Raw genomic sequence first — 26,554 nt, 5'->3', positions numbered from 1 at the left:
CTCAGGATTTTAGGAACTGAGAGTAACAGTCATGCTGGGGATGGTGGCCCATTAATCATGAACACGTCTTGTTTGCGTTGAAGGCTTCAGTTTGTACTCTGACGAAGGAAGGGAGGAATGAGAACCACATCAGCGGGATCAAAGAGATTTGCCTACCATACATTTTCTTAGATTAATATGGTCAGGGAATCCCAATTAGCATTCAACTCACGAAACAGATATTTTTCTTTTCTCTGCCACATCTATCAATATAAATATCCCACCACAGCACCTTTTTTTTTTTTTTTTTTTAAGGACAAAGAATAAAGTCCCAAATTTTGAAATAAAAACCTATGAAATGATGGGAAATTAAAAAAAAAAAAAAGAAAGTAGCTTATGTAGGAAATAATTATTAAAAAGAAAGCTCGGGACACTCCCACATCCCCTAGGAAAACATCACATCTCCCTGCTCCCATAGGACAAGGAGCTTTACAGCTTTGCTTCTGTCTCCCTTCCTTCTCACCTCGGCCCAGAGGCCCTCGCACTGGCAAGTTATCCAGGTTAATGTGAACACCCTTGGGGTCCCCATTCTGTGACTGGTGGCTGGTGCTGCTTTCCATATTCTGGTTGATCATGAGTGGAAACGTGTATAGACAGAAGATGGCATCGTGCTGGGTCTCACCCCATTGCATCGCCTAGGAAGAATGGGATCTTGTCCCTTGTATGACACACCTTAGCTCCTTCCCTCTATGTTTTAAATGCCACTGTCCTAAGATACAAGGTTACTCAGTTTACCAAAAGCATTTTCTTTGCTCTAAAGTACTTATTAGCTTAGCAGCGAGGCTCATGGAATGTTCCCGAATGTCAAGATGCAGCAAGGGCAGGGCTGTCTTGCCCATACTGGAGGTAGGGGAAATGATGTAGCCATCAATCGTGGTGTTTATTAGTAGCTGAGATGTTTCTACCTACTCATGAAACTGGACACCCGAATCACAACTGTTTTGTGCTTGCTGCCAACACCTTGTAATTTATGTGTGTAGTTGAGACCTGATAGCAGCTTATATATTTTTTTTCCTCTCAGTTTGAAACCTCATGGTCTTGCAAGGATTTATACAAGCAAAAATGATTTCTTTTTCAAAATTTATCTAAATCATTTTCGTATTTATGCTGTATGAGAAAATATATAAGTGAGAAAACATTTACATAATAGACTTTTGGGAAAAAAAAAACAGTATAATAAATCCTGCTTTCTCCTTTCGTTTTCTGTCTTTGAAGAAAAACTTTTTGAAAAGGGTTTGATTCTTACCAATTCATAGCGATGTTTCTCAAGGATTTGGTTAGCTGATGTAATAGAAAGAGGAAAATGTACTTCTTTTCATGTGTGTGCACATAAGACTGATGGAATGTAGTCTTCCTTTAAAATGCAAAACTTATACCATTGGAAAATAAGGCAGGCTATTGTAACCTCACTGTCAAAGTTAGGGTTACTATCACTGTGATGAACCACCATGACCAACAGCAAGCTGAATGAGACAAGATTTTGTTTGACTTACACTTCCAGATCATAATTATCACCGAAGGAAGTCAGGACAGGAGCTCAAATGGGGCTGAAAACTGGAGGCAGGGGCTGATACCAAGGACAAGGAAGGGTACAGCTGACTGGTTCACTCCTTGTGGTTTGCTCAGCTTGCTTTTTCTATAGAAGCAGGACTACCATGCTAGGGGGTAGCCCTCTCATATAAATCACTAATTAAGAAAGTGCCCTGCAGTCTTGCCCACAGCCTGATCTTACGGAAGCGGAAATGTTTTCTCTGCTGAGGTTCCCCCCTTTTAGATGACTCTGGCTTGTGTCAAGTTGACATAAAACCAGCCATCACACTCCCTTCTATGGATGATAGGTAGTTAGTTAAATCATTTCTATTGGTCATTTTTATTGGTTTTGTCCTGTATGTCCATGAGTAGTCCCTGGGGGTGGGATACAGTCAACAATGGAAGAGTAGTGACTTGATAGTGAGTGCTAGAAAGGTTAAGTCTACCTTAACTGGTCTCACTCCAGTTTTATTTCTTTGGTTCTCAGCCACACACAGCGTCATTGAGGGAGCATTATGCACAAGGATCTCACAGCTGAGGGAGCAGAGACAGCTGAAACAATCTACACTAGATGGTACTGGGGGACCCATGATTCTTTTCCGAGGGGATGCTGAGTATTAATGAGCCACAATGCCGGACTTTGACTGTGGTGGGGGTGGGGCGTTCTGTGAAGCATTTCAAGTCGGAGGCAGCATGACAGAGACAGAGTGAGAGGGTTTTAGGAGGGAGGGAATGGAACGAGTCATATAATGTTGAGTGTAGGAACGATACATCTAATCTTTCTTAGCTGGGACTCAGGCTTACGCAGCTATCGAGACAACTCTAGTACTTACTGGGAAAAGCAAACAGAGGTGAGCAGACAGAGCAGGAAGGAAATAGTCTTGGTTTTTGAACCACGGCATTACTATTGCTTATGGATCCAGCTGATATTTGGAGCCTCGAGGAGAGAAGGCAAATGGGTTTAGAAATCTGTGGTACACTTCCCATGGAAAGGATGGAAATCAAGTCCTTTGGGGCCAGGCTTCGGATAAGCAGGGAGAAGGGTAGATGAAAGGTGGCCGATTTCCTGAGAGAGCACCACATTGCACAGGGTGCAAGGGTGGCTCGCCAAGCTTCTAGGAGAATGTGAGCTACGGGCAGGACTTCAGCCATTTCCTACAATTTGCCTCTTTCTCCTCCTCAGCCACCCAATGAAGCGGATTTTATCATCCATATTTTCACGGCTGTAAATGGGCCGAGATCATGCAGATGTGCAATGCCAAAGTTTGCATTTGAACACAGACAGTCTATCTCCGGGGTTTATTGTCTGGCTTAAATCTCAGATATCCTAAAGGAATGCTCATTTGTTAAAATAATTTTTTTTGAAGCTTTTGAGACACTATTAGACCATTAGGCTCTAACTTTTTTTCATGGAACTAATTCCCTGATGAATTTATAACTGAATGACTAGCAGGATTCGAGTCACAGCTGAACAAAGCAGGTTACTGGGAGAAACCTTTGAAGGATATTTTTATATTCGGACCTCCCTTTTCTCTGCTCACTGGTTGCCATAGGGTGAGTAGCCCTGTCTGCTGCATACTCCCGCTGCCATGAGAGTCTGATTTGCCTTAGGCCAAAGAAGTGGAGCCAGCAAGCTCCTGAAAATTTGAGCCTAAATAAATTAATAAATTTCCCTTTAGGATGCTTTGCTTAGTTAATTAGTTTGTTTTTGGTTTGGTTGGTTTTTATGTGTTTATTTGTCTGTTTTTTTTTTTTTTTTTTTTTTTTTTTTTTTTTTTACCAAAGCAATAGACACATGAGCCTGCCATACCCATGTTTTAGATTGCTGTACCCCTATGCTTGTAAATCTATAGATCAGCTATGAAGCGAAGTGTTTTCTTTATCCCACAGCTGTGAGCTGAATGCTCTCATCCCCCTGAAACTGATGCAGTAAAACATGCTCCCCAGGGCTGGAGAGATGGCCCGGGTTTGTCTAAGAGCGGCGGCTGCCCTTCCAGAGGATGCAGGTTAGATTCCCAGCACCCACATGGAGGCTAACAGTCATCTGTAACTCTAGTTCTCAGGGATCCACGTTCTTCTGGCTTCTGCAGGCACCAGGCATGGGCACGGTACCCAGACTCACAGGCAGATCAAATACCTGTACACATCAAAACAACAACAAAACCTAATCTCCTGTAGAGTGGGTATAGAAAGGGAATGGATCGTGAGGGTGTGAACCTCATGAATGAGATTAATATCCTTATTTTACAAAAGGCCTGAAGGTGCTTATTTATTTCTTTTGTCCCATGAGGACATGACCAAACCTGTCACCCATGCAACAGAGAAGAAGAGAGACTCTGAATCTGTTGCTACACTGGCCCTTCATTCCAACCTTTAGAAGTGTGAGCAATACTTTTCTATTGTTAAGAAATGATACGATGGTGGTATTTTGTTATGGAAGCCTGAGTCAACTAAATCATGTCTATCTTACCTTTTACAACTAGTGTTTCCCTTTTCAGTTAACCTTCACTTTTTTTTTTTTTAAAGGCATGACTTCTCATGTAAATATCTGTGGGGAACAATTTGTTAGAATGCACCTTGCTCTGTTTCGTTGAGTTTAAAAACATTGTAGAAGAGTTTATTTATTTATCGTGGGCATATGGGCATAACTATTTCTACGTGTGATATGCACATGCCCTGGGGCAAATGTGGAAGTCAGAGGACAACTTTGTGAAATTTGCTTTCCCCTTCTACCATGTGGGTCTCAGAGATTAATCTCAGGTGTTCAGGTTTCATAGCATATATCCTTATTCTCTGAGTCAGCTTTCTTTCTGGCCCTCATCTCTCTGTCTCTCTCTCTGTCTCTCTGTCTCTCTGTCTCTCTGTCTGTCTCTCTGTCTCTGTCTCTGTCTCTGTCTCTCTCTCTCTCTCCATCTCTCCCACCCCCATCTCTCTCCCTCTCTCTCTCTTCCTTCTTTTGGTTTCTCAAGACAGGGTTTCTCTGTGTAGCCTTGGCTGTCCTCGCTTGCTTTGTAGACCAGCCTATCCTCAAACTCACAGAGATCCTCCTGCCTCTGCCTCCCTGAGTGCTGGGAATATAGGCATGTGCCACTGTGCCCAGCTCATTCCTCTATCAATATGATTTTAAAATAGACACCTAAACGTTGTCAGCCTTTCTTGTGCCTCAGCATCCCACAGGCTGAGATTATACTACCATGCCTGGCTTGTAGAATGATTCCAAAAACTTAAATGAAACTATTAACCTGCAACATAGGAGTTAACAAAGGAAGCCCTATATAATTTTAAAGAAGTCAATGAATTTTGTTCTTAATATAGCTATAAAACTTATAACCAAAAAGATAGATAAATAAGATTAGAAAAAAATCTATTTCTGGCCAGATGTGATGTCACACACCTATAAGCCTATAGATAAGGGAGTTTCACAAGCTTGTTATTAGCAAATTTCAAGGAAACTAGGCTATATAGTTAGACCCTGTCTCAATTAGCCATGGTAAGGGCTGGTGAGATGATGGCTCAGCGAGGTAAAGGTGCCTGCTGCCAAGCCTGCTGTGTACCTAACTAAATCCCCAGAACCCACAATGGTACTTTGACTGCCACAGGTGTGCCCGTCTGCACACATAATAAATAAAATGCAATGAAATGGTAAAAGATGCCAAAATCAGAGAAAGACTGTCTTCTATATATTTTTTATCTTGCACATTTCCTTGTTTCTCACAATTTCCCAAACAGAGCATGCTAGATATGGTTATTCACAGATATGGTAGTTTCTTCAGTTACTTTCTGAGTTAAATGTAAATCTCTCGGTTATTCCTTTTGTGTCATTGTTATAGCAGTGGGAATAGTTATTTTACATTTTTGTTTTTGTCTCTTGAATGTTGTTTTAAGAGCTCTTCCTTTAGCATTTCTGTGGTCTATGTTTCTTTGCCTTTGTCCTAAAAACTATCCACATCCTAGTCTCTCAAACTTCCAGTTTACGCACATTTAATCACTCCCTGTGAAACATGCCATTGTAACTCGCATTGGCCCTGACCTGTGGCATCCCAGATGCTTCCTGTGGGACAGATCCACATCACTGACTTGGGATTTCAGGAAGCAGGCTCTTTTTGTCTTGAGTTTAAAATGCTTACTGTCAAAATGCACCACAGCATCTCTTGGTTATTGGGGTGATGGTTCTTATTCCTTTATTGTCCCCCTTGTGTTGAAAACAAACTTTTCACTAACTCACATGATTTGTACTCCTTCCATGAGAGATCATGTAGAGAATAGCTACACGAGGGGAGCTTGGACCCATGCCACGGCATCTCCAATGAGAAATGTAGAATGGAAGGACACAGAAATCTGTCAGCCTTTCATTGTCTCCTCTATTGGAGGAAGTCTGTCACAACTTTCCACAATGAAAGAATATAATTTTAGGTGCACATTTGGAACTAGATGTGGTTGATAGTCTGTAAGGCCATAATGTACTTCAGACAAAGTCGTGAGGCAGAACTGCTAAGAGGCAACTCTGTCAGAGATGGTGATAAGTGATTTGTCATGCTTTCCTGCTCAGTGGAAAGAAATGACATCATATATCAAGCCCATAGGATGCAAAAAGCCCAGTAAGCAGGAAGCCAACCTGCTATCCCACGCTCACTCACTCCACAAATATGCATGAGAGTCAAATCTGCATCCGGGCACTGTGCTGAAGGAGAAGGGATGGGTTTTTAGGAAAGACACACGCAAGGCACTGTGAGATCACAGAGGAGGTAGACCGTTAACTTAATCTGGAGTCAGGCTTGGGCTGAGTTAGGTGGTGGTAGGAGAAGATACTCAACCCAGCCCTTGGTGATGTGATGGGGATATTGGATAGTAACAACAACAACAACAACAACAACACCCAAACAAACAACCAAAATTCCAGGAGATTGTATGCAGCTCATTCTTAAAAAACTGACTAGGTGTTTTGCAGCGAAAGGGTATTGGCAGAGCTGAAAGCATGATTAAGAATGAGTAGGAAGGGGGCCTGAGTAATGGATGAAGCCAAGAGGTTAAACGTTACATGGGAAATCACAACATTTTAAGGGTTTCTAACGTGTAAATTATGAGACTGACTAGGGAAAAAGAAGAGGTGCGAGGTTGAGTGGCAAGAAATGAGGGCTGTGGAGATGAGTAAGATGTTTTATTCATGTCAAGGAGCTTGAGTGTATGAAGATAGGGAGCCATTAAAAGAATACACACTTCTGATATAATGCTAGTGATGACTACACTATGAAATGAATATACATAAGTGTATCATGGTGGCTGCCATAGTATTTGAATAGAATTCAGAGACTTGCTGTGTTTGCAATAGTTGGTATAATAGAAAGAATAGATTTTAGAGGCAAAGTAATCTAGCTGGTGGTTTCATTGCCTCCCTACAGGGATGACTGGGTGCCACCATCAAGAAAAAAATGGAGATGTTTTAGTTAAACTATTTGTTTGAGTGGCAGCATCATGACTAGAGAACATAGGACCAAGGAAAATTGAAGGAGAAATCAATGATTATAGCTTTTAGTGTAGTAAGTCTAGCTTTGACACTTAATTGAGTGTGTGTTAGGAGTGTGTCGTTATACAGATTTTGTGGTTATCCTGACTCAGCATGAGTCAGACTCTTCAGTGAGGACTGCATTGAGGATTTGAGCTTGGGGTAGATAGTGGCTAGTGTTATGTTGACTTGATATAGGCTAGAATCTCTTGAGATGAGGGAGCCTCAATTGAGAGAATGCCTCCATAAGATCAGGCTGTGGCAAGCCTGTAGGACATTTTCTTAATTAGTGATTGATGTGGGAGGGTCCAGTTCATCATAGATGGTGCATCTCTGGGCTGGTGGTCCTAGGTTCTATAAGAAAGCAGGCTGAGCAAGCCAAGTGGAGTGAAGTAGTAAGCACCATCCTTCCGTGCTCTCTGCATCAGCTCCTGCCTCCAGGTTCCCACCCTATTTGATTTTCTGTCCTGACTTCTTTCAGCTATAGGCTATGACGTGCATGTGTAAGTCAAATAAACCCTTTCCTTTCCAAGTTGTTTTTGGTCCTGTTGTTTTGTCATAGCAATAGTAACTGTAGGACAGGGAACATTAGCACATACATGGCCTTAGAATCATAGGCATAGATAAAACCACATAGAAAGAGAACACAGATGGAGAATAATAAGCTAAAGAGCATCCTAATGTAAAGATGAACAGATATGAGAAAACCAGCAAGATTGGGAGACATAAGAAATAGGGACCAGGTCATTATAATGTTAAGAAGCAGGAAGTGGTCACTAAAATGAAGATCAAACTCACTTCTAGGCTTGACAGAGAAATGGTCTGTGTACACAGCAACTTAGGAGGAAAAGATGTCACTTTAGTTGAATAATGGAGCAAATGTCACATTTTTCACTAGATTCTCATTCAAATAGGAGGATAGGCTGTATGTCTGAGAAATTAGAGAAGGAATAAAAGAACGTAAATGACAGCCCAGAAGACTTAGGTGAAAGAGAATTAAAACTACTTATTGGTTAAAAAAAAAAAAAAAAAAAAAAAAAAAAAATATATATATATATATATATATATATATATATATATACATACACACATATGTATACACTACATACATACATTATATATGTATATACTTTATATGTATATACAAATGTAATATTACCAGGAACACAAGAAGAAAGAAAGAATCCTTAATTTTTCAGTGTTTGCAACACACCACCCTACTCTGTAGGGCTTCATACAGGGTAGATACATAGGAGCTGGAAGCTTAGAAGAAGCTGGTTGATCAAGTTTTGCCATCCACAGAGATTCACTAACCAAACATGCTGTCTTTCTAGTTCCTATATGGCTTGGGGCTGAGTTGGGTAATTAAATAGATTAGCTGAAAAGATATATGACCTAACCCCTTCACACCCATAGAATTGATGCTGGGGTCGTAGGAAATAAAGGTGGACATTGAAGAAGTGGATGGAGGTGTGAGTGAAAAAAAAAAATTAAAGCAACATATTTCATGATTAATGTAATAGTGAACATGTCGCCTAAGATATTGCATTATGCCAGCCTTACTCCTTATTAACATGGAGAATTGTAGGTTGCTTTCCGCTGCCCCATGCTTTCATTTAATTTTCAAACTAAACATTTAACCTCGTAGCTGTCTCTGGACTCTACTTTTAACCTTCTGTTTCATAAAGGAAATGATTTTACATTAAGCAAAGTTCATAATTCTGGAGTTGGTATAGTTTCAACCACAAATAAACAGAAGACAGAACATCAGTTAGTAGGTGACCCGTAAGACACCACAAAATCTAGCATAGAAGGGGGCCATTTTGTTTTTTGTGAAGGGTAATACTTGGTATTCTTTACTAGGGAATGTGCAAGCCTTTAAGGATAGTCTACAGTGCTAACTTTAGGCAGGAACATCATATTACTGAAATTTGGTCAATAAAACCTTATTCACTAGCCACAAATGAGCCATAAAAAAGTAGGACCAAATTCTCCAATTAAATGTAGAAGCAATTTTAAATGGCTCTATTTGGGAGGTAGGCATTTTTGTGAATTGGGCTTTGACAGGCAGGAATGGTACTGTCTTCAGGTAAAAAATTATCTGATAGACTGGAGTCAGAGGCCTGATAGGAGTCCCCTCTAATGCTACAGGGGTGAGAGTCATCACTGATAATCAGTCATGGATTCTGAAGACCAGATGAGGGTCTCATTCAAGGAAAGTGCAGAGCCCCCAAGGTGTCTGCACGGTGGGCTCAACTGAGCAGATATAACCCAGACAACAGAGGAGCCTCAGACATAAGAGCCAGCCACATGTGAGGAGTGCCCCAGAAAACACTCTGATGTCATGAACATTCAGAAGAAAGAGTCTGGCTCAGGCTTGGAATCATCTGGAACATACATGGCTGAGTGGCAAATGGAGACAGATGGCAAATGTCAGATGTACATGAAAATAAAAGTCACATTGTCTTTAAAATGTCTGCAGCATCCATGTTATCACTTTGAATGATTATTTTAGTGAAACTTGTTCCAAAAATTTGTGAGCATATTTGATTTTATCCATTTTACTTCCACTAGCTGTTTTTTTTTTTCAGGGGTTTTGTTGTTGTTGTTGTTGTTTTGGCCTCTCCTCTCAGATTTTGTCTTTATCATTGGTATCATTTTCTGTCCCTACTTTATCTTATTTAGCCACTCGTGTTAAATATAAAGCTCTCAAGGAAAAGTACCATACATATTACTTACTCATTTAGATATAGACTTATGGTAATACCTTACTTAGGCATTCAACTGAATTTTTCCGTTTCTAATGAATAACAAATATTAATAAAAGACTTTACTCCTTTACCCATTTTCACACTCTGCTAAGAGAAATTTCATTTTTTTTTTTTTTTTTTTTTTTAGAGGAAACTGAGATCCTAGGTGGTCCTGCAGCCTTGAGAGAGTAGACCAATAACCCATACCTTTTTATAATTTGAGATGATCATAATGTGGTTTGAAACACGTGTGATCAAGGAAGAATAAAAACCATAGTACAATCAGTACTAGCGTCATTGGCTACCAATCAGACCTCTGGGTAAAGTGTCTGTTGATTTAAGAACACTGTAGGAACCTGGAGGGAGGCAGGAAGTGAAAAAAGGACTAACACTGCTTACTGTATTGCCCCCCATGACTTGTTTAGTTTGCTTTTTGGTACATCTGTGATTTTACTGCCAAGGGGTGGCACTGGGCCCAAAATGTCCCATGTATTAGCCTATAGGCCACTCTGATGGAGACTTTATTTTTCAGTTGAGATTCTCTCTTCCCAGATGACTCCAGTTTGTGTCAAGTTGACAAAAAACTAGTACAATCTCTCTCTCTCTCTCTCACATCTATCTGTCTCTATCTATCTAATCTTGATATATCTATAATCTTTATTCAAACTATTTAAAACAACAGGAAACGTTTATTTTTAGTTGTGTTCTCTCTTCCTAGACAACTCCAGCTTGTGTCAGGTCAACAAAAACTAACTAGCACAATATAAAATAAGCTTTGTTCAAAATATTTAAGTTATATTATTATTGCAGACTAGTTCAGAGTAAATATTTGCCAAATGGTACATTAATTTATTTTGAATGCAACCATTATAAAAGAATAGAGCAAAAAGAAAACTCAGGATGTATTCTCCTGACACGCAAAAGTTTTCAATAGAAAAGAGGTTGCTTCTGCTTAATCAGCTATGAAAGAGATTCTTAAGAAATGATTCTCAAGTTCCACCATCTTGCATCTGTTGAGTTCGGCCCCAGTGGAGCTGGTTACGAAACACCTGATGTTGCTTAGGCCAGAAGCAAAATAGCTCATGGCAGCTGAGCGCTCATTAGTCAGCACCGATGTGCACTTGAGATGTGTTGAAGAGCAGAGGGAGCTCAAGTGATTACATCTCCAGGTGCAGAATCTCTTTAACTCTAATTCTAGAGCTGCTTGGAACACAGTTTCAGCTTAGGCAAAGCTGTGAGCCTCATGTCTAGGCATCTATCTCCTCCAGGGAATCCTCATTATCGTGGCTGCTATTTTTGCTCAGCACCCCATGCCTACCTACCATGTGATATCACTTTTATCTCCCAACTTTAAAGACTGCAAGGTGAGAGCCAGAGGATGCACAAGTTCCCAACGAACCCTTCAAGGGCGAGAGATTCTCTCTAAATGAGCAATCAGGTAATAAAAATGTCAAGAAAAATTAATGACTTTCCCTTCAAGAGTAGACACAAGCATTCATAGGGAAATTCCACTTGGCTGAGAGATTCCAGGTTTACACTGATATTCTTTTAGTTTAACCCCAGAAAGGTAAATCTATCATGTACCTACAGAATAAAAACCCTATAAATCTAAGAATATTTGTTGTTCGACCTGAATACAGAAAGTATGCTTTATGTCATAGGACTGAATTAGACTGGGTACCAAATACTCCCATATCCATGGGAAAGATAATGAAACATAATTGTACAGATTACTGTGTGTGGAATAGCTGAAAAGCTCAAAGGTTTCTGGTGGAAATATAAAAATGGTACCCCACTACTAAATTTTATTTCCAGTAGAAAGATGCTTACCTGATGACTAGTCCACTCTATGTGCATCCAGGAAAAGATGCTCATTAGAATAATAGCAACTTTATCCATAATAAAAAATATCAAGAAAAGATTAGTCAACTATGTTACATCAGATAAAGTCATAAATAAATAATGCTATTAGGACCACAATAGACCACATATGTGATAGAGATCCCATAAGAGTGTACTGTTTAGTGATGCTGAGGCCATCTTCACTTATCTATGTATATACTATGTTGTTCAAGTAACAAAATTACCTAATGATACAATCTCTGTTGCCAAGTAATTATTTTTTATTATTCGTCAATAAGTGGAATAATCTCCTGACACTTTAAAAATGAGGTTGAGAAAAAAATACTAGTACAAAAGCCAGAAGTATGATTTTATTTACATAAACGGAAAGAATGGGTCACGCTCTTACCATGTGATACAATTCGAATCACAGTACCTACAAATATGGGAAGGTGTTACTGTCTGCAGAGGGAGTGAGCAAATATTCTACAGGTGGTGCAAATATTCTACCAATGGGTTAGGCTACCATAGGGTATAATTTTTTGTAAAGTTTTTATCGAAATGGATAACAAAGATTTTTCTTTTATTATATGCAAATTATATCTTAGTAAAATAATATAAGCACAGAAAATTTAAAGCTTCATTAGTTATAATAGGGGAATAAGCTTTAAAGGTGAAGTTGTGTAAATACCTACTGAAGACAATATGAAGAGCAGAAGTGGGGAACCCACATTTAATGTATAGCTATTATATGTTTTATTTTTGATTGACAGGGAGAGAGTTGCTGAATTATTTCTAGGAACACAGGGATAGACAGAAATAAAGACTGTTAATGGTGGTGTATAGTTTAGGCCCCTGTATTAGTTAGAGAGCATATGAATGTAGCTCTATTTTACCACCTTAAGGGCCATATGATTTCAATACATAGGAAGAGCAAGCCTTTAACATGACTATGCCCTTAGAAGGTACTCATGAGAATGACAGCTGTCCGGGGTTAGCCTGGGACAAGGTCAACTCTAGCCAGTGGACTAGAATTTATTCCAGAAAGCATGTGAGACATTAGTTGGTTCCATTCCCCTTGTCCACCCTTGCCACAGGCTTTCTTTTTTATTTCAGGCTGTTTATTTACTTGTTCTTTTTTTTTTGTTGTTGTTGTTGTTGTTTAATTACTGTGTGTACTGCCACCTTATAAGCTATAGGAATTGAACTCAAGTCCTCAGTTCTACAGGAATACACTCCCACCCATTCAGTAATCGTGCTGCTGGTCCAAAGGCTAAACTTATACATAAAGAAATCACAAGATGAGACAGAGACAGTGGGTTTAAAACTTACTGTAGCCTTAGCTGTTGTTAAAATTAGTAACACAGTTTTTGTACATGTGTGTGCATGCTTGGGTTGTTTTATTTGTTTCACCCATTAGTTTCACTCTTATAACCTAGAAAGATTTAGATATGAAATATCAGCTTCTAGGCTTTCAAAATAATTGAGGAGAGATTTCAAGAATTCTGTAAAATTTGATCAATGATCTGCCCAAGGCTTGAATCTCCATGGCAGCCAGAAGCTGCCACTACACAGAGGTGGCCTTTCTGCTAGGAAGTCTGGCATTCTCTAAGCCATGTAGAATGCAAACGGAATAGTCCATATCATCATAGCTGTTTAATGGCAAGGTGCTATGGTAGATGTAGAAACCATATAAAAACCTGTTCCTATGAAAAGACTAGTTTTCCAGCAAAAAGGATTGCGTATCTGTGAGGACAGCTTTTTCCTAGGGCAAATGGCAGAGAATTTACTCAAATATGAGCTTTCTGAGTGACTGTTCAGCGGGCACTTGGTCTAATCCAACACATGACAATTCAACATGGCCTCAGCCTGAAGGTTTGAGTGGTGACCTCTAGGGTGTTAAATGCAAAACAAACCTCACTCATGCTAGGCAGCCTCTCTGCCAACTAAGCTGTGTTCTTAGGCCGGAATCTATTTCTTTCTAAAGTATTTGCTAAAAACTTTAGACAGAATCTCCACAGACATTTTGATTTTTTTACTGCAGGAATAATTTTGGTGGGATGGGGGTTAGAAAAGACAAGAATGAGAAATTGTAAGAGGTAAAACAGACACAAAGAAAAAGGCTTTAAGAAGAGCTTGCCTGGGGACAAAAGGAGATTATAAACAAATAGTAAGAAGCATTGTAGGAAGAACAAATAAAACCAGCTACTCAACGGGAATAAGAGGATGATAAAATCACGGCCCTGGAGAATAATTTATGGCCGTGTGCTGTAGTTGGTTTGGTCGCAGGCTCATCAGCCTGATCAGCCCTACGTGGGCCTTCCTTGAAGTCACAGAGCTGGTTAATGAGTCCAAGTCCACAGTCAGTAGGTGTTACATCATACCGCACTGTCTCTCAAGACATACACAGATAGAATTCAATTCCAACACCAGTGACGTGCAGCTCAGTAACAAAATAAATGCGGGGATACGTGTGCTCCCAGCTTAAGTGCTACAACACCCAGAGGCACAAAATATGACAGGGGTTTCAAAAACCATTTTGAAAAGTTGCTTTCTCAATCCTTGCCATTTCCCATAGACCAGCTCACTGTTTCTCACTGACACTATACCTGGAATGCACATCCTTATAGGAAGGCTTCAACTTTCTCTCTTTTTTTAGAAACATGAATACCCTTGAGCAAGTTTGATAGAGTGAAGGTCCCTAAATCTCTGGAGGACCTTGAGGGCTTTTTTGGACATTCTAGCCAGGGAGCGCAGCTACTGGTTCTACCCTGGACTGAAGATTGATCTTCCTTTATTCAGGGAAGGTGTCCTCTTTGACAGAGCATGCAGCTTTGGGAAGGATGCACGTGGATCTGTGAGGGAAGAAAGGGACACATGCCTAGCTGGAATCGCACTCAGAAGAGGAAATGATAAAATAGACATCTGGAGTAGATGGAGGGAGGAAACTGGGTGGGGAAGGGGGTGGTGGTGGTAACGGGGATCGGGATCGAGTGTGGGGAGAGCCAGGTCGAAGTAGTTGGGGGGGGGGGCAGAAGAAAGACATCAGTGGGGAGGGGCATCTCTGGGATAGGGGAGGCTTCCAGGAGCCTATAGCGGTGACCCTAGCTGAAACTTCTAGCGACGTAGATTAAGGAGCTTGAAGTCACCACCTCCTGTAACCAGGCCATTCTTCCAGTGGAGGGAGGGGACCCATAGTTTCTCTTGCCTATAAGAAGTATAGGGATAAAAATGGAACAGAGGTTGAGGGAATGGCAAAATAATGACTGGCTTAACTTGAGACCCAGTGCATGGGAGAAGCCAACCCCTCCACTTAGTCATACTCTGCTGTGCTTGCAGATAGGAAGGAGCCCAGCATAACTGTCTTCTGAGAGGATTCATCCAGTACTCTATGGAAACAGATACAGAGACCCACAGCCAAAAAATAGGCCGATAGGAAATAATATGACTTTTGTGGAATAAAACAATGAAGACAAAAGACAGGAATTTAACTGATATTTTTAAGGTACAAAGCAAGGACATACAGCCTGATCGCAGATGCAGACCCCTCCATCCTCTCCTCCTAGTCCCACTCACATACCAAGGGGAGGCCCCCAAGAGGGCTTGGCTTTCTTCATGGAGTTGTCTCCAGTGAGTGCACCCTAAAACTCTAAGAGAAAGGCTTGAGCAGTCCATTACCGGGCAGATTTTTTTTTTCTATCCCTGAAGTTGTGAAGCCAGACAATTTCCATGCTCCCAAATACAATTATGAGATGGGTATGTGGATAGGACTTTCTCAAAGGCAGAAAGATGGGAGAGAAAGAGGGATGGTGGCCAGCAGATCCCAAAGGGAACATAACCAATTCCTTAGCCAGCTCTATATGCCTCCCTCCTTCCAGGCCCCCTGGAGCGGTAATGTCCCCTCCCTCCCATCCCTCCCAATCTTTGCACAGAGGACTGCTGCTATTTCTCTTTGTGCAAGCCTTGTCCTCTAAAATGAAATGTCACACTCAGTGCTGCTCTGTAAGTGACATGATGAGCTAAACACGCCTCTTTAAAAGCTTTCTCACTTTCATAATTCACTAACTTGGGACTCATCTTTGGAGACCTGACCAACAAGCTCTAGGGCCTGAACTCTCTATGAGGCAGTAGCCACTTTCTCCTCCGCCGAGCCTTCTGGCCCTTCAGTGTGTCCTCGTGGAGTGTCATCTTTGGTCAATTAGTTCACAACAAAGTAGGTGTTTGGGGATGACTTGTGGGGGTGGGAGGTTCTCTTCTTGGGGAAGTGCATTTCAATTATCAACCTCTAGTCACAAGGTCTCCTCCCATCTTCCTATCACCAGGGTTTGAAATCCAGGGACCTGCCAGATTAGTCTTTTTCCTAAGATAACTCAGACTATTGCACATAGAAATTGGTGACCCAAAGGTGGCCCTCTATTGCCTTTCTCCTACCCAGCAAAGCATTTGCATTTCTGCTCACCCAAGACTTTGGCCCCACTCTCAAGAGAAGATATTTTTGCCCACTTAAGATAAATCTTTTCTGTATATATCCTTAGAATCCTCTATTCTATCTGCTTAAGACTTTTTCCTTTTATTACTTCACTCCTATAAAGCTTTAAATATATAGTAGTTCAACAAATTTTTCTATGTAGAAGTAGAAGGCGTGCACGTGCACACACACACACACACACACACACACACACACACACACACACACACACACTTTTTTGAGGTATGGGTGGGTGGGACAGGGTTTCATTATATAGCCCAGCCCAGTTTCAAACTAGAGACCTACTTGCCTCAGCCTCGCAAACTCTGGGAGTACAGGTGTGTTCCATTGCATTCAATAAAATGTATCCCACAAACTAGTCCAAGGGGCCTGTCCCATGAAAGTCTTCACTTACCAGGAAAGTGGGAAAGAGGGGAAGATTTTCTATTGGGACTCTAGGTGAGAGAAGCAAGGGAAAATGGGGAAATAGAAGGATCCAGAGGGTCCTAGAAACTTACAAGTAGAACATTATGATGGGCAGATCTGGGCCCAGGGGTCCTGCTCAAACTATGGCACCAGCCAAGGACAATACGTGCAGTAAACTGCGAACCCCTACCCAGATCTAGCCAATGGACAGGACATTCTCCACAGTTGAGTGGAGAGTGGAGACTGACTTTCACACAAACTCAGGTGCCCCACATTTGACCACATCCCCTGGATGGGGAGGCCTGATGGCACTCAGAGGAAGGATAGCAGGCTACTAAGAAGAGACTTGATACCATATGAACATATATGGGGGTGAGGGGAGGTCCCCCTCAGGAACAGTCATAGGGGAGGGGAATAAGGGGAAAATGGGAGGGAGGAATGGGATAACAATTGAGATGTAATATGAATAAATTAGTAAAATATATATTTTTTAAAGGTAAACTTTTTTTAAAGGGTAATTTCCATTTTATTTGTCCCACATGTATTTTCTTCGATCCTTTTTTATGAACCCAGATCTTTACAAAGACTCTGGTGGAAGTTGAGGAGCAGCAGGAACAGCATCAAGGTGTGGGTATTAAGTCCTTCTGGGCTTCAGCACCTTTCTATGACTGCTACAGCTGACACAATGCAGCTGGTCACAGATCATGGGAAGCACACACACAAGCATCCAAGATACATGTCAGACAAGTGCTTCACCAGTGCAACTAGATCTGCAGAAAACATATATTTTCTCCTATCATAACTGAACTTCATTGTTCGCCTTCTAAGCCCTCCATTCCCTAATTCTGCCCTAATGCATTATTCTAGATTCTCAGCACACTGCTGCCCGTATACTCCTGGACATTTCTCTGACTGCGACCACTAAGGAATCCCTTGTTGCTTGAGCACACGGCTTAGTCCTCACCTTTCTCTCAGCCTGTCCCCATTTCTCCTCCCTGGGTGGGCTTTCCTTACCCTTCCTTGGATGCTAGCTTTTCATGCGTTCTGTTCTCAGGCCATCTTCCTTCCCTCTAGACAACTTTCCAGACCGAGCTCATCATCTCTCACGTCTTCGCTTCCCACTTGGCCGTGGACGGTTTCCCAGATCGGTGTCTTCAGTGCCCAGCGTTTTGATCAATCTGCATCACACCTCTCATCCGATGGGCCCTTCTCCAGTGAGTTCACAGACATCTAAACTTGGCACTGAAAAAAACAAACCATCGAACAAACAAGTAACCCAGCATCTTCTGTTCCTGCCCATCCCACATACTTTTATTTCTCGAGCCAAGTGGAACCCTGACAGCTTCCTGTGATTCCGGTACCTCAAATTGGCCATTACCTCAAATTCCAAACCTACTCGGCCTGTATTCCCACTGGTAATTCCTTGCTTAGGAGTTACTATCTTTATAGTATGGAGATAATCTAGCCCATTAAAAAACAAAACAAACACACACTTCAAATTCCCTCCCTGTTAATTCCCTCCCACCCTGATTCTGGAGGGGAATTTCTAAAATGCAGTCTAACTGGTAAATGGAGCTACCCGCAGGTAACATTTGAAGCCCTGTTAAAATGGGTTTCACCTCACTTCCAAACCCACTCTCCTCCTTTTTCTCCCCCTTCATGTTCCTTCCTCATATTTACCTTTCCTCAAACCATCTTGAGATATCCATCGCAAGCTGACCCTGCTTGTTTTACCGTTGTACTAATTCTTTCCCTTGCCTTATACACATGGCTGCTCTTTCCATCTCTCTCCCATCTAAGCTGTAACCAGGCCCACCCCTGGCTCTACCCTGCTTTAGAGCTCAGAAGGTATCAGGACTATCTAGGTTGCTATGGCAACAAACTTCACCTTCCTCTCCTTATCTACACTGTTTTGTGGGATGGAGGCAGTTATCCTCATCCACGCCCCAGCATTATACCCTCACACTCCTCTCACACTCACTATACTTTCTGCAGCTTACTAAGTATCCCCTCCATGTCTCGCTCCTTGGCTAGGGTGGGAGCTCCTAGATGTGGGGATGTAACTGATTTGCTTCTCTGTCAAAGCTCAGGTGAAGACAATGCTGAGGACATCGCTTTGTGAATGAAGCAAAATCCTGTGTATGTATTCATATGGGTCCTGACAGGGGGGAGGTTTGGCCAAGGGGATAGAGGGGCCTCGAAACTCACCTCTGCTTTAAAAGGCTTAACCAACTTCATGATCACAGGAAATGTAAAACAATAAAAGTAAAGTGTTAAAAAAAAGTATTGCTCTTATTTTCTAAAGAAGACACTAAATATCTAAGTACCATGTCCTTCATTATATAGCAGTGGCTAAATATTATCTGATAAAATTAACAAGCAGGCATCTTAATAATTTGGAATATCCATTCTACTTTAAACTGACCAGCAAAAACAACCCTTTTTTAGTGGATGAAATACCCCTCCCCTATTATGCTGTTATGTAAAGCAGGAATCATCTCCATTTTTTCTTACAGTTAGAATTTATTTTATGTTAAGAGATTGTTCTTAAGGGGCTATGGTAAGGATGTAAAGTTAATGTATTAAAAATACATTTAAATGAAAAATAGAGATTGTTCTTAGTATATCTGAATTAATCATTTGCTCCAAATGTTTTTAGAATACTTACTATTTGACAGTCAAGTCTTTTTATTTATTTATTTATTTGTTTGTTTATTTATTTGTTTTGGTATGTGTTGCATATTTTCATTCATGTGTGTGAAGGAAATGCATTTACTTCTTACTTCAGTTTTCTCAGAATCCCTCCTTAAGAAGCCCATGACATGCTGAAGTTAACTGTTCTCTGATGAACACAGAGCACATTATTACAGGTAGAGAGGCGGCTGAGTGATCAGCCTTTAAAGGCATGCGTGTCTATGGTAGGGAGAATGTCTCCTCAGAACTCAGGGTTCCCATGTGGACAAGGTGATCTCATTTCAGCCAAGGGAGTTTAACATCTAAAACGTCAACCAAAGTGATCTAAATAAAATTTTCCCAGAGAAAAATTAAGATTACCATTGCTTCATAAACTCAAGAGCTTTATCGAATATGTAGTGATCTGTAAAGAATTTCTTCGTAGAAGGGAACAGACATGGTAGATGTGATAGAGATTTAGTTGAGGACAGATGGTAAGAGCATCATAGTTTTGAAGGTCCTGTGGCTACAGAGATGGCTTCATAGTTATAAGAGCATGGATTTTTCTTGAGGACCACTTGAGTTGAGTTCCCAGCATCTGTATCAGTTAGCTTACAACTGTCTCCAACTCCAGCTCTGGAGATACCTACCCTTCTGTGCTTTGCACCCATGTACCTGCACTAGTGTGCACATACCCACACATAGACACATATTCATTGAAAAAAATTTCATATATTTTGATTATATTTTTTCCTTTGCTAATGCCTCTCAGATTCTTCCCAGCTCACTACCCACCCAACTTCATTTTTTTTTCTCTTCTTCTCTTAAAAAAACCAAAACCAAAACAAAACAAAGCAGGAAAAACAGCAATACCCACCCTGAAAAAATAATAAATAAATAAAAGCAAAAAGCAAAACTAATAATAAAAAAGAAAATTAGTAAAAAAGAACCCCAAAACAAAACAAAAAATGATCCTGTGTGTGTGTGCGTGCGCGCGCGCACACACACACATCATTTAGTTCTACTTGGTGTTGGGTATGGGGCCTGCCCTGAAGTGTGGTTGATAACCCAAAGACTCTCCACCGTAGAAAACTGATTTTTCCCAGCAGGTATTAGTTGCAAATAGCTTTTTAGTTAGGGGTTGGATTTGTGTGTCAACTTCTCTTCTCAACGCTAAAATTCTGCCTGGTTTGAAGCTCTCTTAAGTCTTGTGCATGCAGACACAGTCTGTATGAGTTTATCTATGCATCAGTCATCTCGGGATGATACTGTTTCCTGGGAGGTATCCACCACTTCTGGCTCCTACTCTCTTTCTGCCTCCACTTCTACATAGATTCCTGACCATTGACAAGAAGGATTTGGTAATGACATCTCATTTAGGGCTGAGTGCTCCAAAGTCTCTCACTGTCTACACACTATCCAGTCGTAAGAAGCAGCCTCATTGATGAAGGTTGAGCAATGTGCTGCTCTGTGGGTACATCAGTAATATTTTTTCCTCTTATTCTGAGTTGGGTGTTAGTGACAGTTGCAAAATTATGGCTCGATATCTGACTTTGAGAAAATAAAAAAGATGTGTCATTAATGTGTTATGAAAATCATAATTCTTGTCAAATGAAGTGCCATTCCTTTCAAGAATGCACATAAAATATATTAATGAATGTGTTTTTTTTCTTTTTCTTCTTATGCTTTAGTGACAAAAATCTTTACCAGGATTTGTGGTTATATATTTTTAAAACCATGATCTCCTTTGGGTTGTAAATATATAGTTTTTGATAGGTTATAAATTATAGTAACCTAAAGAAAATTTACATGTTCCAAATTAAAGAGTAGAAAAGAGCTAAAGACAACAAGAATTATGAAACTAAAAAATTCATGAGTCCAGTTTAACAACACAGAGGCAAGACTGAAAATTCTATATTTTTGAGCTCTTGAGGTAATATTGAAACAGCCAGTTATGTAAAACAAACAAACAAACAAACAAACAAAAAACAAAACCCCCCAAACCAAGCCAAACCAAAACAAAAACCCTGACAAGAATGCAGCACCCTACCAGGAATTAATTTTATATTAGAGATAGACACTGTACTGGAGGAGCTGAGAGTGCTACATCCTGGGCCATAGGAAGCAGAAAGAAGAGAGAACTAGTGGGCTTAGCTTGGACTTCTGAAACTCAAAGCCCACCCAAGGTGACACACTTTCTCCAAAGCCACAGGAACCCCAACAAAGCCACTCTTCTTATAGGTCATACCTTTCAAACAATGCCATTCCCTTGTGACCAAGCATTTAAATCTATGAGCCTATGGGGACCATTCCTTTTCAAACTACCACAGGTATTAAATAGTTTTGCAGCTAGTGACAAGAATTATCACTTTCTTCTTTCGACGGTAAACACGTCTATGGTAGGTCATTTTGTTGGCCCCAACACTTGGTTCACCCCACTCACAGTTGTCAGATGGCAGTGGGGAAACATAGTGGGGGAAATTTTTAATGTAATTTACCACTCCATAGTTAAGAAAATATTTCTAGACATGCTAAATTACACACAAGAGACACTCTGGAAAGGTTTGGAAATAGAAAACACAAGTCTCATAAGACAACATATAGTGATTTTTCTCAATTAAAAAATACCTTTGTAATCATTCACTTATCAATGCTATTTACTACCATGTAGCTTTAAATGCATTATTAAATTTTCATCAGAATCCTGAGGATTTTACAATATAATAGACATAAGTTGTAATTGTAGCCCAGAGTCCTTCTTCTTTTTGTAAAAGTCACCTGAATTTTCATTGTAATATCACTTTTACCTGCTTTTAGTGAGGCTTACTGGGTGTGCCCAAAACCAAGATAGTTAAAGAAGGAATTGTGGATTGTTCATGGAAAATGGGGAATTAGGAAAAACAGGGAATCCAGGCCAGCACTAAGCTCTTTTTTTGTTAGAACCAATGGAAAAGAGCCACTTTCTCTACCACAGTCCTATTACAAGGATCCCTTTATATACAGAAGTCTACAGATCTCAAGTCTCACATAAAATGACACAATATTCACATATGAACAACACACCTTTCCACATACTTTCAATCACCTCTAGGCTACAATAATACTTAATAAAATACAAGATCATAGAAATTAGTATTATACTATATTTTAAAAGGACTAATATCAGGAAAGTATATATTTCTGTAAATTCATCTTTAGTCACTTGCTGTAATTGTCGTCTCAGATGCTTACTGCCTTTGCCTAGCAGAGGCCTAGTCCTGGAAGCTTCTAGCCTCTGTATAGTCTAATCTAGGCCTAAAGTATTTTCAGCCTCTGAGACTTACCGCTGAATAAGCTCACCCTTTCTAGTTCTTTCTGGAGTCTGGCTGGTTGGTTCAACTCAGCTGTTCTGGCTCAAACTCTTCGCCAAGCTGACTGATTCAAATTGGTTTCTCTGAGCATCTGACTGAATTGCTCTGCTTGGCCTTGAACTAACTCCAGCAATCTGTTCTAATCTTCTGGCTCCTTCTTGGTCTCTGGGTTGTTTTGTCTGCATTTAGCATATTTTCTTTTCAATTTGTCTCTGTAAAATTCTCCTGGTAAAATTGCCTCTTCTCACTCTGCCTTGCTTTCTCTCTACTCTCTCTCCCCTCTTCTTCACCTCTCTCTGTCTCTGTTACCTTTCTACATCTCTTTCCTCTCTGTTCTTGTGTAAGTTGGGGATATCCTACTCTGTCAAATCTTTCTCTGACTCATTACTTTGTTTTCCACTTAATTAGATGTCATTTTCAATCTTAGCTGCTTGAAGGCTTCCTTGAAAACCTGCACTGCAATAGTCCTGCAGTTGTGTGAATAACTGAGGTTTCTATGTGTGAACTGAGCAATAGGTGTTTAGCACGGAAGGAATGGATTCACTGGATAAAGTCATGGGCCTGGGCAGAGCAACATGGTACATGATTTCATCACATTGCTCAGAATAGGATGCAATTTAGGACATATGAGTTGTTTATCTGGGAATCTTCCAGTGGGTAGTATTTGACTCCCAGTAACTGAAACTGCAGGAACCAACTCTCTCTCTCTCTCTCTCTCTCTCTCTCTCTCTCTCTCTCTCCTCTCTCTCGGTGTGTGTGTGTGTATGTGTGTGTGTGTGTATGTGTGTGTGTGTGTGTGTGTGTGTGTGTGTGTGTGTGAGAGAGAGAGAGAGAGAGAGAGAGAGAGAGAGAGAGAGAGAGAGAGAGAGAGACTACATAAGAAGTTGGAATGGCATCATATTCAAGATCAAGAGGTATTATAAAAATTAAATTAAATATACCAGTATACATGAAAATGATTTGGGAAATGAAACTATACATATTTAAATTAAGCATTTTTACCATCATCAAAGTCAGTACTTTGTCCTTAAGTCTGCAGACATATGATTGTGTAGCTTTATTTTAACATAGAAGTGACATGATCTGATTTGCATTAAGAAATTGATCTCAGCACACTACTGGATGCACACTTAAGAACAAGACAATGCTCAATTTAATGAGGCATTTTGGTTGTTGAGATGACAGAGCCACCTTGGAACGGTCAGTCTCAGCTGTGTACCTGAGAAGGACCTGGGAAATTACTGAGCCATACCACTGGGTACCTGTGATGATGCCTCTAAGATGATGAGCTATGGGAGAAGACTTGAATGAGCAGGAGCAGCAACATCCTACAGGCTGGGGGCCTAGAAGGGATAAATGGGAGATAAGAAGAAATCTTACTGGTACAGGCTCCTCTTTTCTGCCACCTGTCATACTCCCCCACGCCCGCCCCCATGCCATGATGGACTGAAACTCAGGAACTGTATTCCTAAATCTTTCCTTCTTTAAGTTGTCCATGAGGAATATTTTGTCAAAGTAAAAAACAAAGACAAAAACAAACCTCAGTTATATAAGCAGAAAGAGGGAGTCTGATTAAGCGGCAGTGCTATATAATGCCTATGGGTACCTATTTATACTCTGTCATCTAAAGTGTCTTCTCTACCAGGAGATGGGAAACTTGCAAACTACTATTTCCTTACCTGCTTGTTCTTAGACAGGGTCTACCAATGGAAAGGGGGATGGAGCAGTGGAGGTTGAAGGAAATAGATGTCATTTTCGTGCCTCTGGGGTCAATTTGCTTGAAATGGGATTGTGGGTAGGAATACTATCAATTTGTCACAGGGACAAATGTAAGCAGAACCTGTTTGGGTCAGAGGGTGTGCATGGGAGGGAGGTGGGGTGAGGCAGGTATAAATGTCATTTAAAGCTACAGAGAAGAGTATTATTTGAACTTGGATGCTGTGATGAAGAGAAGACAGAAAAATTATTACAACTAGTGACCAACGAAGGTGGAGGGCCAACATCAACACTGGATGGAAAAAATAAAATGATTGAAAATTGACAGCTAGACATAGCAATGGAAGTTATTGATGACACTGACCAAAAGCCACTTCTATAGAGTGGTGAGTAAAACTCTTAGAATTTGTTTAATAATCTACCAATTCATTAAAAATTATTGAGCATATTTGTGCCAGATACTGGGAAGCTGAAGTAAATAAGAAAGATGCTGCTCCTGACCCATAGGGATGGAGAACTTTACTATAATAACGGGTCATGGTTTCATGTAGGACATGCTTCTACATAAGTAGCACGTACAGCACACTTCAGGAGTGGAAGGAAGCAACAGCATAGCTTAAGGGCACAGCGAGGCCACAGGATAGATGAAAACAAGCACCGTCTCTTTGAGCTAGGACTTGTTAAATGGTATTTATCTTATAACTTGAAGACTCTGGTATCTAAGAAAAAAGATTATTGGCTTTCTTCTTGTTTTTCTTTGGGGAAATATTTGACATGGTGCCATAATTTGATTTTAATCTGATTTTATCTCTACAGTGCTTAAATGGTTTAATTGCTGGTTTGATCAGACACCTAGAATGAGTTGTTGATAAAAAAAAAAAAAAAAAGAAAAGAAAAGAAAAAAAAAAGACACATTGAATTTTCACAGGCAGAATTGTATCCCATGGATTCTCTCTTTTGAATACAAGTGATTATTTCTGGCTGTCAAGAGACTAACATTTGCAAAACAGCATTTTGTTCATTTAAATCTTGCTTGATAGAAACCACAGAAAGTGATATCTGAAACCCTACCACTTTCTTGGATAACTTTTGGTGTGAAAGTCCTGGGCATATGAAAATAACTGAAACCGATATAAGATTTAAGTTCATCCTAAGTTACAGCTCATTTCATTATCTCCTTCTATGTTAGTTTTCTGTAATTCTGAAGGGCAAATCACTAGATGATAATAAAACATCAGTAGACAATGAAGTTACTTGAGAGACCTCTTAAGGAATACAGAGACATTGTACAAATCTAATGAAGTTATGTTTTCTCTGTTTTCTACTTGAAAGCTATTTTCTGCCCCCTCTGTTGTTTTCTTTAAGAGTGGGTCTTGTTACGTAGCTCAGGCTAGTCTTGACCTTACAGCACTCTGAGATCAGCCATTGGACTTTTGGAATTCTAGGTAGAAGTTGGTACAATCAGATGAACTTGATGGCCGAGTTTCAGCCCACAGGATTGAAATAACCACAGGGCCCCACACAATGTTGGCCACTTGCTCTTTTCTTTCAGTAACTGAAACCACAGAATTAGTCATTGGAATCAAAACTTTCTAATCTTGTTTGCTAATTTGTATTTTGATTTTTACTGCCTTTTTCTTTTTTTAACTGATTTTTCCCCCCTCATCTTTGCTCTTGCAGGAGAAACAAGCCAAGGAGAATCTGGCAGGATTTGGGCTCATTTCTGCTTCTGCAATTCTAATCTAGACGACTTCTTAGCTAATGAGACAGAGCATTATTCCACCTGTCAAGATCAGATTTCTGAGAAACAAATTCCAGAAATATCTCCCCTCCCTTCACTTTGTGCATCTCTGTTATTATGAATTCACTTGAGGTGGGGCGTCCTGACAGGAGGAGGAGAGAGGGTGCAGGGTTGGGTGAGAGGATGGCAGGGAGAGGTTGTGGGGGGGGGGTCACTCCATGCTCATTGGCTGGGCTTAATTGAGGAGATTTGGGAAAAAAATAAAGATTTGAGGGCTTTACGCTACAAACATGCGGCAGGATGGTTGTCAGTGGATGTACTTGACTGCTTAGAAATGAGCACATTTTCTCTTTTGATAGTGAGTGCTGTGAGAGCAGTCTCCAACACATATTCCTCAGAATCAAGCAGTCCATACAAAATCAGGTGCATAGAGCAAAGCTGAGGCTCAGCCACCCTTCCGCCCTGCTGGAAATGGTGATGCATGGCATGTGCCAATGGCAGTACAAGGTGAATTTG

General features: G+C 40.5%; 1 long non-coding RNA gene across 1 annotated transcript in view; it reads right to left on the bottom strand.

Annotated features, from left to right (window-relative positions):
• Positions 1 to 17,622: 17,622 nt before the first annotated feature.
• LOC127205133 (uncharacterized) overlaps positions 17,623 to 26,554 on the bottom strand; it is an 11,749-nt gene continuing 2,817 nt past the window's right edge. The window contains exon 2 of the long non-coding RNA XR_007832590.1: positions 17,623 to 17,800. This is a non-coding gene — a long non-coding RNA (uncharacterized LOC127205133). The remainder of the gene's footprint in view (positions 17,801 to 26,554) is intronic.

Source organism: Acomys russatus, chromosome 21 (assembly GCF_903995435.1).
Source record: "Acomys russatus chromosome 21, mAcoRus1.1, whole genome shotgun sequence".
NCBI lineage: Eukaryota > Metazoa > Chordata > Mammalia > Rodentia > Muridae > Acomys > Acomys russatus.
The sequence above is the reverse complement of the archived record's forward strand: the minus strand, read 5'-3'. Positions and strand labels throughout refer to the sequence as shown.